The sequence below is a fragment of the Bubalus bubalis genome, chromosome 13 (genome assembly GCF_019923935.1).
Source record: "Bubalus bubalis isolate 160015118507 breed Murrah chromosome 13, NDDB_SH_1, whole genome shotgun sequence".
NCBI classification, from domain to species: Eukaryota; Metazoa; Chordata; class Mammalia; order Artiodactyla; family Bovidae; genus Bubalus; species Bubalus bubalis.
The window spans coordinates 10,887,390-10,897,548 of record NC_059169.1 but is presented as its reverse complement, the minus strand read 5'-3'; positions in this window follow the sequence as shown (position 1 = coordinate 10,897,548).

The following is a 10,159-nucleotide window of genomic DNA, read 5'->3' as shown; positions in this document are numbered from 1 at the left end:
CCGAAGAATTGATGCTTTTGAATGAACTGTGGTGTTGGAGAAGGCTCTTGAGAGTCCCTTGGACTGCAAGGAGATCAAACCACCCAATTCTAAAGGAAACCAATCCCGAATATTCATTGGAAGGACTGACATTGAAGCTGAAGCTCCAATACTTTGGCCACCTGATGCCAAGAGCTGACTCATTGGAAAAGACCCTGATGCTGGGAAAGGTTGAGGGCGGGAGGAAAAGGCGACAACAGAGGATGACATAGTTGGATGGCATCACTGACTCAGTGGACATGAGTTTGAGTGAACTCAGGAAGAGAGTGAAGAATAAGGAAGCCTGGCGTACTGCAGTCCATGGGGTTGCAAAGAGTCAGACATGACTGAGCAACTTAACAACACAAGCCTGAGTGGGAAGGGGTGGTGCCCACAGGTGACTGAGAACCCCGTGGTGCTGGATGTGGGGGTGAGGATCCATGCCTTCTGTCCCCATTCCCCCCACCTGATATCACAGAGTCACAGACAGAGGAGCTCAACAGCGTCTCCTGCCCAGGCCGCCCATTTTGCAGATGAGCGAGCAAGGGTGGGAGAGGTGGATTTAGCCGTCTGCGGTCACACAGGGAGCTACAGCCGGTGTCAAATCCCAGCTCGGCCTGCGGCCTCTCAGGCAAATGCTCTTCAGGAAGAAGAGGGTAGGGTGCCTCTCACTTCACAAAACACAGATGGGGAATGCAGGCCAACCCGCAGCTAACTGGAACCCACCATATTTTCTCTTCCCCGTGCTTTTCTTCAGAAGGAAACCTCAATTTAATTGAATTATTTCTCCTTTCTCTCTTTCAATCACTATTGTTATTTACGCACATTTCACACTCCAGGTGCTGGGCTGGGTGCACTCGGTCATCCATGAGAAAAACCCTCCTTGCTTCAGGCTGTGGGAATGAGGCCCCTGTGGCTGCATGTTAACCAAGAATGCAGGGGAAATGCCAAAAGGGTGGGTCAGGCAAGGAAGACAGCTTGCAAAGATTTCACAAGAAAATGCCCCCAGGAGAGATTTAGTCAGAAAAGCAACTCCTGGGGAGATCCCTGGGGTGTACTCAACCCTGATCAATCTCTACCTGCAGTCCTACTGTGTGATCTGAAGTCACTGATGAGCCTGTGGACAAGAAAGCACAGAAGCAACAAAATTAGATGACATTATCATCGCTGTGTGAGGCCGTCTCCTAGACCAACACTCTGCCAGCAGGATGAAGACGCTGTCCTTCATGGAAGCAACCTAGATGTCCATCAACAGATGAATGGATAAAGAAGTTGTGGTACACATATACAATGGAATATTCAGTTCAGTTCAGTCGCTCAGTCGTGTCCGACTCTTTTCGAGCCCATGAATCGCAGCACACCAGGCCTCCCTGTCCATCATCAACTCCCGGAGTTCACTCAGACTCACGTCCATTGAGTCGGGGATGCCATCCAGCCATCTCATCCTCTGTCGTCCCCTTCTCCTTCTGCACCCAATCCCTCCCAGCATCAGAGTCTTTTCCAATGAGTCATCTCTTCTCATGAGGTGGCCAAAGTACTGGAGTTTCAGCTTTTAGCATCATTCCTTCCAAAGAAATCCCAGGGCTGATCTCCTTCAGAATGGACTGGTTGGATCTCCTTGCAGTCCAAGGGACTCTCAAGAGTCTTCTCCAACACCACAGTTCAAAAGCATCCATTCTTCGGCGCTCAGCCTTCTTCACAGTCCAACTCTCACATCCATACATGACCACAGGAAAAACCATAGCCTTGACTAGACGGACCTTTGTTGGCAAAGTAATGTCTCTGCTTTTGAATATGCTATCTAGGTTGGTCATAACTTTCCTTCCAATGAGTAAGCGCCTTTTAATTTCATGGCTGCAGTCACCATCTGCAGTGATTGTGGAGCCCCAAAAAATAAAGTCTGACACTGTTTCCACTGTTTTCCCATCTATTTGCCATGGAGTGATGGGACCAGATGCCATGATCTTCGTTTTCTGAATGTTGGAGCTTTAAGCCAAATTTTTCACTCTCCACTTTCACTTTTATCAAGAGGCTTTTGAGTTCGTCTTCACTTTCTGCCATAAGGGTGGTGTCATCTGCATAGCTGAGGTTATTGATAGTTCTCCCAGCAATCTTGCTTCCAGCTTGTGCTTCTTCCAGCCCAGCGTTTCTCATGATGTACTCTGCATAGAAGTTAAATAAGCAGGGTAACAATAGACAGCCTTGACGTACTCCTTTTCCTATTTGGAACCAGTCTGTTGTTCCATGTCCAGTTCTAACTGTTGCTTCCTGACCTGCATACAGGTTTCTCAAGAGGCAGGTCAGGTGGTCTGGTATTCCCATCTTTCAGAATTTTCCACAGTTTATTGTGATCCACACAGTCAAAGGCTTTGGCATAGTCAATAAAGCAGAAATAGATGTTTTTCTGGAACTCTCTTGCTTTTTCCATGATCCAGCAGATGTTGGCAATTTGGTCTCTGGTTCCTCCGCCTTTTCTAAAACCAGCTTGAACATCAGGAAGTTCACATTTCACGTATTGCTGAAGCCTGGCTTGGAGAATTTTGAGCATTACTTTACTAGTGTGTGAGATGTGTGCAATTGTGCGGTAGTTTGAGCATTCTTTGGCATTGCCTTTCTTTGGGATTGATATGAAAACTGACCTTTTCCAGTCCTGTGGTCACTGCTGAGTTTTCCAAATTTGCTGTCATATTGAGTGCAGCACTTTCACAGCATCATCTTTCAGGATTTGAAATAGCTAAACTGGAATTCCATCACCTCCACTAGCTTTGTTTGTAGTGATGCTTTCTAAGGCCCACTTGATTTCACATTCCACTCAGCCATAAAAAAGAACACAATTGAGTCAGTTCTCGTGAGGTGGATGAACCTAGAGCCTGTTATACAGAGTGAAATCAGAAAGAGAAAAATAAATAGCCTATGTTAACACATATATATGGAATCTAGAAAAATGATACCAATGAACCTATTTGCAGAGCAGGAATAGAGACTCAGACACAGACAACAGACTTGTGGGCACAGCAGGGGAAGGAAAGGGCGGGATGGATAGAGAGAATGGCATTGAAATACAGACATTACCATGTGTGAGTAGAGAGCTAATGGGAAGTGGCTGAGCACACGGAGCTCAGCCCAATGCTCTGTGACAGCCTAGAGGCATGAGATGGGATGGGAGGCGGGGGGGCGGGGTCAGGAAGGAGCAGACGTGTACACACTTATGGCCTATTCATGTTGGTGTACGGCAGAAACCATCACAACATTGTAAAGAAATTATCCTCCAATTAAAAATACATGTTAATAAAAGGTGCTATCCTTCCCCGGGCCGTGCGTGGCACCTATCTCAGTCACCCAGAATCAGTGTGTGTGTTGGGGTGTGTGTTCGTGTGGGGGATGAATGCACACCTTCTTCCTAAAGTTTTCCCATTGCAGAGGTTGACCTCAAAAGGAGTGTTTCCTTAACCTTTCATTGTTCTTACAGGAAACTTCTGGAACATTTATGTTATATGTACATCTAACAAAAAAGGCTATAAGTCGTACACTCACTCAATTTTCATTAAACTATCGGGGAGGAAGAAAACTTTCCTCTATCTTTCTAGGTCCTTCTGGCAGGTCTAAGAATTAAATTGGCATCAGACTAACAGGAGAAAATCCAATTTAGCTTTGTATGTATGGGAATCCCACATACACAAGAAGGTCAGAGACAGCAAAGTGAAACGAGGTCTATATGCCACCCGAGCCGAGGAATGCAGTGAGGGCCTGGGTTTCCATGGGCGGCAGGGCCACTCATGTGATGGTAAGAGGAGTGTGCGTGTGTACTGAGTCGCTTCGGTCGTGTCCGACTCTTAGCGACCCTACGTCTGACTCTTAGCTCACCAGGCTCCCCTGTCCATGGGCGTCTCCAGGCAAGAATACTAGAGTGGATTGCCGTGCTCTCCTCCAGGGGATCTTCCTGATCCAGGGATTGAACCCACATCTCTTACGCCTCTTGCACTGGCAGGCGGGTTCTTCACACTGGTGCCACCTGGGAAGCCCTGGAAGAGGAGCAGATGTTGGCCACTTAGATGTCTTTTCCTGACATACAGATGGGGCCACTTAGGTAAAATACCTCTCCCGTAACAGCTCTTTTTCTGGGAAAAATCCCCACATGAAATTCTTGTAGGTAGAGAGGGGAGAGGCAGTCGCTTCTCTAGAACCCACAGAGTGCTGATGGCCTTTAGCTCAAAATAATCCTCATGCAAAAGTGGCACATTTTGGGGGGGGCCTCATTCTGAACTCCTAAAAATCACACTTACGTACTAGCAACTAGATAAAAATCCAGACCAGTCCACGCACCCCAGCATCCCCTTCCCATCACTACCTCCTAGGTTACTAGATTTTTTTTTAAGTCTTATTGAATTTGTCACAGTACTGTTTCTGTTTTATGTTTTAGCTTTTCACTGCAATGCATGTGGGATCTTGGCTCCCTGCCCAGGGCCCAGGGATCAAACTCAAACGTCCTGCATTGGAAGGCGAAGTCTTAACCAATGGACCACTGGGGCAGTCCCAACTCTAGATTCTTTTTTTTTTTTTTTTGCCTAGTTTTGAACTTGAGATAAATGGAGTCACCTGGTGTGTGTTCTTCCAGCGCTGGCTTCTTTTACTCAACATCATTTTGGTACAATTCATGTGTATTGTTAACAGTTGTGCAGTTCATTCACTCCCATTGCTGTTTTTATTCCTTTGTGGGGATAGATCAGTACTGATTTACCCCTTTCCCTGATGATGAACACCTGAGTGCTATCCAGCTGAGGCTGTTACAGACAGCACTGCTGTTAACGTTCCTGAGCATCAGTTCAGTTCAGTTGCTCAGTCGTGTCCGACTCTTTGCAACCCCATGGACTGCAGCACGCCAGGCCTCCCTGTCCATCACCAACTCCCAGAACTTACCCAAACTCATGTCCATCAAGTCGGTGATGCCATCCAACCATCTCATTCTCTGCCATCCCCTTCTCCTCTTGCCATCAATCTTTCCCAGCATCAGGGTCTTTTCAGATGAATCAGTTTTCACATCAGGTGGCCAAAGTATTGGAGTTTCAGCTTCAGCATCAGCCCTTCCAATGGATATTCAGGACTGATTTCCTCTAGGATAGACTCATTGGATCTCCTTGCAGTCCAGGGGACTCTCAAGAGTCTTCTCCAACACTACAGTTCAAAAGCATCAATTCTTTGGCATTCAGCTTTCTTTATAGTCCAGTTCTCACATCCATATATGACTACTGGAAAAACCATAGCTTTGATTAAACGGACCTTTGGGGGCAAAGTAATGTCTCTGCTTTGCAATCTGCTGTCTAGGTTGGTCACAGTTTTCTTCCAAGGAGCAAGCATCTTTTAATTTCATGACTGCAGTCACCATCTGCAGTGATTTTGGAGCCCCCAAAAATAAAGTCTCTCACTGTTTCCCCACCTATTTGCCATGAAGTGATGGGACCAGATGCCATGATCTTCGTTTTCTGAATGTTGAGCTTTAAGCCAACTTTTTCACTCTCCTCTTTCACTTTCATTAGGAGGCTCTTTAGTTCCTCTTCACTTTCTGCCATAAGGGTGGTGTCAGCTTCATATCTGAGATTATTGATATTTCTCCCAGCAATCTTGATTCCAGCTTGTGCTTCATCCAGCCCAGGGTTTCTCATGATGTATTCTGCATATAAGTTAAATAAGCAGGGTGACGATATATAGCCTTGATGTATTCCTTTCCCTATTTGGAACCAGTCTGTTGTTCCATGTCCAGTTCTGTTGCTTCTTGACCTGCATACAGATTTCTCAGGAGGCAGGTCAGGTGGTCTGGTATTCCCATCTCTTTCAGAATTTTCCACAGTTTGTTGTGATCCACACATTGGATCTGTGTGGATCCCAAGCATACTTTTGGACAAACCTATGCACTCACTTCCCTTGGGATTCGCCCAGGGTGGAGCTGCTGGGCCACAGAGTATGCTTGGCTGAAGTTTTAGCTGATACCACAGCATGGCAACCCACTCCACCATTCTTGTCTGGAGAATCCTATGAACAGAGGAGCCTGGCGGGCTACAGTTCATGGGGTCACAAAGAGTCGGACACGACTGAAGCCACTTAGCACACTTGCACACAAAAGAGAATAAGAGAGCCAGGGAGAAGACTTTTTCAATTACCTGAAAAAATTTAAGCTCAGTAAACATTTTATCAAGAGAACTTTTACTCCATGATTGCACAAATTTTAAAAATAATAATTGGAGGAGAACTCAGGGATTGTGTAGTTCAGGATTTTTCAGCCATTGTAAAATTTACAATGGGTTAAAATAAAAAATGGGTTTTTCTTCTTATTATAAAACATGTGTGCATGCTAAGTCGCTTCAGCAGTGTCTGACTCTTTGCAAACCCATGGACTGTAACCCACCAAGCTCCTCTGTCCATGGGATTCTCCAGGCAAGAATACTGGAGTGGGCTACCCTCCCTTTTCCAGGATCTTCCCGACCCAGGCATCAAACCCGGGTCTCTCATGTCTCCTTCATTGGCAGTCGGGTTCTTTATCACTAGGGCCCCAAAATATATGTAACATAAAATCCACTATCAGGGGCGTTCCCTGCCCATCCAGTGGTTAGGACTTTGCCTTCCAAAGCAGGGGGTGTGGGTTTGATTCCTTGTCAGTGAGATAAGATCCCACATGCCTCATGGTCAAACAACCAAAACATAAAGCAGAAGCAATATTGTGAGAAATTCAATGAAGACTTTAAAAAATGGTCCATATAAAAAAAAAAAAGATCTTTTAAAAAATGTCCTATTTTAACCACTTACAGTAGGTTTTGAAATTATTTTAGTGGGTCATGATCAGAATTTTTTAATAAAATGGAACAGAATACAGAAGAAAATGCATCACAGTAGACATAAATACTATTCTGTGGGACTTTTTTTTATTGCAGGGTGGGGATGTGCTCTGGATCAAAAAAGTTTGTAAAACACAGGTCTGGTCCAGCTTTTTAAATTTGCAGAGTGGCAGGTACACTCAGAGGCTAAAGGGATGTTTCTAAACAGAGTCTCAACTAGACCATGAAATCCTGACTTCCGATTCAGCATACTTTCTAACTCCCTTCTCACCATCTGAGATCAGTGCCGCTGATCCCGCCAGAGTTACAGGCTAGATGGGGCCACGTATCCCCTGCCCCTGGAGCCGATCCCCAAGTAGCCTGTGGAAGCCAGGACCCAACGCCCAGCACCTTCTGAGCCATTAAAACTCGGGGCACCCATTTGACCCTATCTACTTTAGGGTCAACCAGGAATAGTACAAACCTAGAAACTTAAAAAAAAGAGTGGGGAAAGGACCTGTGGTTTGACATTTTTCAGAATTTTTTTTTTCTCTTGTGTCTGTGTTTCAAGGACACTTTTCAAGTGCAGAGAGCTGGAGAGGAAGCTCTATAAATAGAAGGGGCCCCACGGTGGTGGTGGGGTGGGGGTGCAGCTGGGGAAGACGAAGTGCTCTCAGAACATCTGCTTGTCTCCAAATCAAGGGCCCTGGAGGGGCTTTTCGGGAGGCCCTTCCTCACCATCAAAACCAGGGCTGGCACCAAGTCTGCTGGCCTGGGCCCCCAGGTTCCAGCTCCAGCCCATCCCCAACCCCATGTCCACCCAAGTCGGCCTCCTGGGAGGAAAAGGAGACATCTCAACTTGGACCTAAGTTCCAGGGGGTCATTTGGCTTAAAAAGCCCCCCTCCCCACACTGCATTCACCCCCAACCCACCAGGGATGTCTTAACATCACCTAGATGTGTCCCGCCCTAGTCAAACCTCAGCAATGCCTTCCTGAGATCTTGGGATAAGCCCCGCCTGCAGCCCACCGATAGCAGATCCATCATCTTCAACCAGGTAGATGTAACAAGAGAGAAGTGAATTGAGGGCAGGTGGTGCAAGGCTGTATTTGTACCGCATCCCCGGTTTTTCCTGGGAGTGTACGTTTCCTTGGGAGGGGCGGGCTTTGGTGGGAAGAAGCCGAAAGGCCGTGGAGAGAGTTGGGGGAGGGGGCCAGACTCCCCCCCGCTCCCCCCCTGCCCCTACTCACTGAGCACCTTTCCCTCCTCCCAGCTGCACCTCCCTCTCCCAGGACCTCCTCTTTGCTCCTAACCTGGACCTTCCCTTGGCCATCAAGCCTCCACCTCAGCCTCGCCTTGCTTGGCCAAGGGCTCTTCAAGGACCCTCTAAAATTAGAACCTCTTATTTGGCCCCGTGGGCCCTTCCTTCCAACACCTAATGTGTGTGAGCCAGCGTTTAATTGGCATGGCCATTAGGCAGATGTTTCTCTCCCACAACAAACTGTGAACTCTGAAGACAAGCACGAGTTGGTTTTGCTGACCGCTGTATGCCCACCTTCCGGCTCAGGGTCTGCAGGGGAAAGGGTACCAGATACAATACAGGTAGGAGGAGGAAGGGGAGGAGGGAGGAGGAAGGAGAGGAGAGAAGGGGTCCTGCAGGGAATAGGGGAGAGTGGTGGACAGGAGAGGGGAGGGGATGGGACCAGTTATCACCAAGAACAATGCAGGCTCTCTCCAACACTCCCTGAAAACGTGCTTCGATTCCCCTGTTCTAACCAGTCTAGGGCTTCCCAGGTGGCGCTAGTGGTAAAGAATCCACCTGCCAATCCAGGTTAAATATAGCAGATGTATGTTGGATCCCTGCATCTGGAAGATCCCCTGGAGGAGGGCATGCAACCCACTCCAGTACGCTTGCCTGGAAAATCCCATGGACAGAGGAGCCCGGCAGGCTCCAATCCATGGGGTCCAAGAGAGCGGGACAAGACTGAAATGACTTAGCAGGAATGCACTCAGGGTCTCAATTAAATAGTCAGGAGACAAGAAGAGGTCTTATGACCATGGCTGGGCCCCTCAGGAAGATGACAGACTCCTTTCCTGGCAAGGACTCAGCCAGTGAGAAACCAGGGACTCTGTTTACTACAACAGCCCTCCCAACTTCCTTTCCACTCTAGAAAAGAGTTCTCCTTCCCTTTCTGTGTGGGGCCTTACACGTGGCACACTACAGTGGCAGGTGCTGAATGCTAATTCTCTGCCCATCCCGAATAAACACATCTGGAGATGCTGGAGAAATATCTGGTGGTTATTTGTTTCGAATCACATTGCCAGAAGATCCCTGTGTCTATTTAAGGTCACTGGGAAAGACTGAGGGCAGGAGGAGAAGGGGCAACAGAGGATGAGATGGTTGGATGGCATCATCGACTCAATGGACATGAGCCTGAACAAACTACAGGAGATGGTGAAGGACAGGGAAGCCTGGCATGCCAGGCGTGCCCAGTCCATGGGGTTGCAAAGAGTCAGATGTGACTGAGGGGCATGGCAACAACGACAACCTCCCAGTTCACCCCAGACCCAGCCAACATCTAATCTGCTCGCTCTCTCTCTGCATATAGATTTGCCTTTTCTGGATGTTTTGTGTAAATGGAAACATCCAGTGTATAACCTTTGGCATCTGGTTTCTTTCACTGAGCTTAGTGATTTGGGGGTTCCTGTTGTGGCATGCGTGTTTATCAGCAGTTTGTTTCTTTTTGTTGCTGAACAGTAGCCCTGAGCCTTGGTTTCTCATTAGTGAAGCTGTGCTGTGCTTAGTCGCTCAGTCATGTCTGAGTCTTTGCGACCCCATGGACTGTAGTCCGCCAGGCTCCTCTGTCCATGGGATTTCCCAGGCAAGAATACAGGAGTGGGTTGCCATACCCTCCTCCAGGGGTCTTCCCAACCCAGGGATCAAACCCAAGTCTCCTTCATTGCAAGTGGATTCTTTACCATCTGAGCCACCAGGGAAGCCCTATTAGTGAAGGAGAAAGATATCTGTGGTGCAGTCATAGAGAAACCATGCCTTCTTCCAAGGACCCCACTGAAAGGGAGGTTGGCCCAGGTGAGTCTCCTATGCCTGGGAGACAGAGAGAACAGCCCATGATGGTGATGGAGACTGGAAAGAATCACTAAGATGGAAAAACTTAAAAGATATCTCAATGGGATAGAGTGACAAGCAGAAACCAGTGAGGTCAAATGTCAAAAAAAAAAACCTTTCCTTTGGTTTCACATATCACTTTCGTAAGTGGGAAGTGCCAGAATAACTAACACCTTGAGAAAAACAGAGGAGCCCTGAGTTTGGAGAGA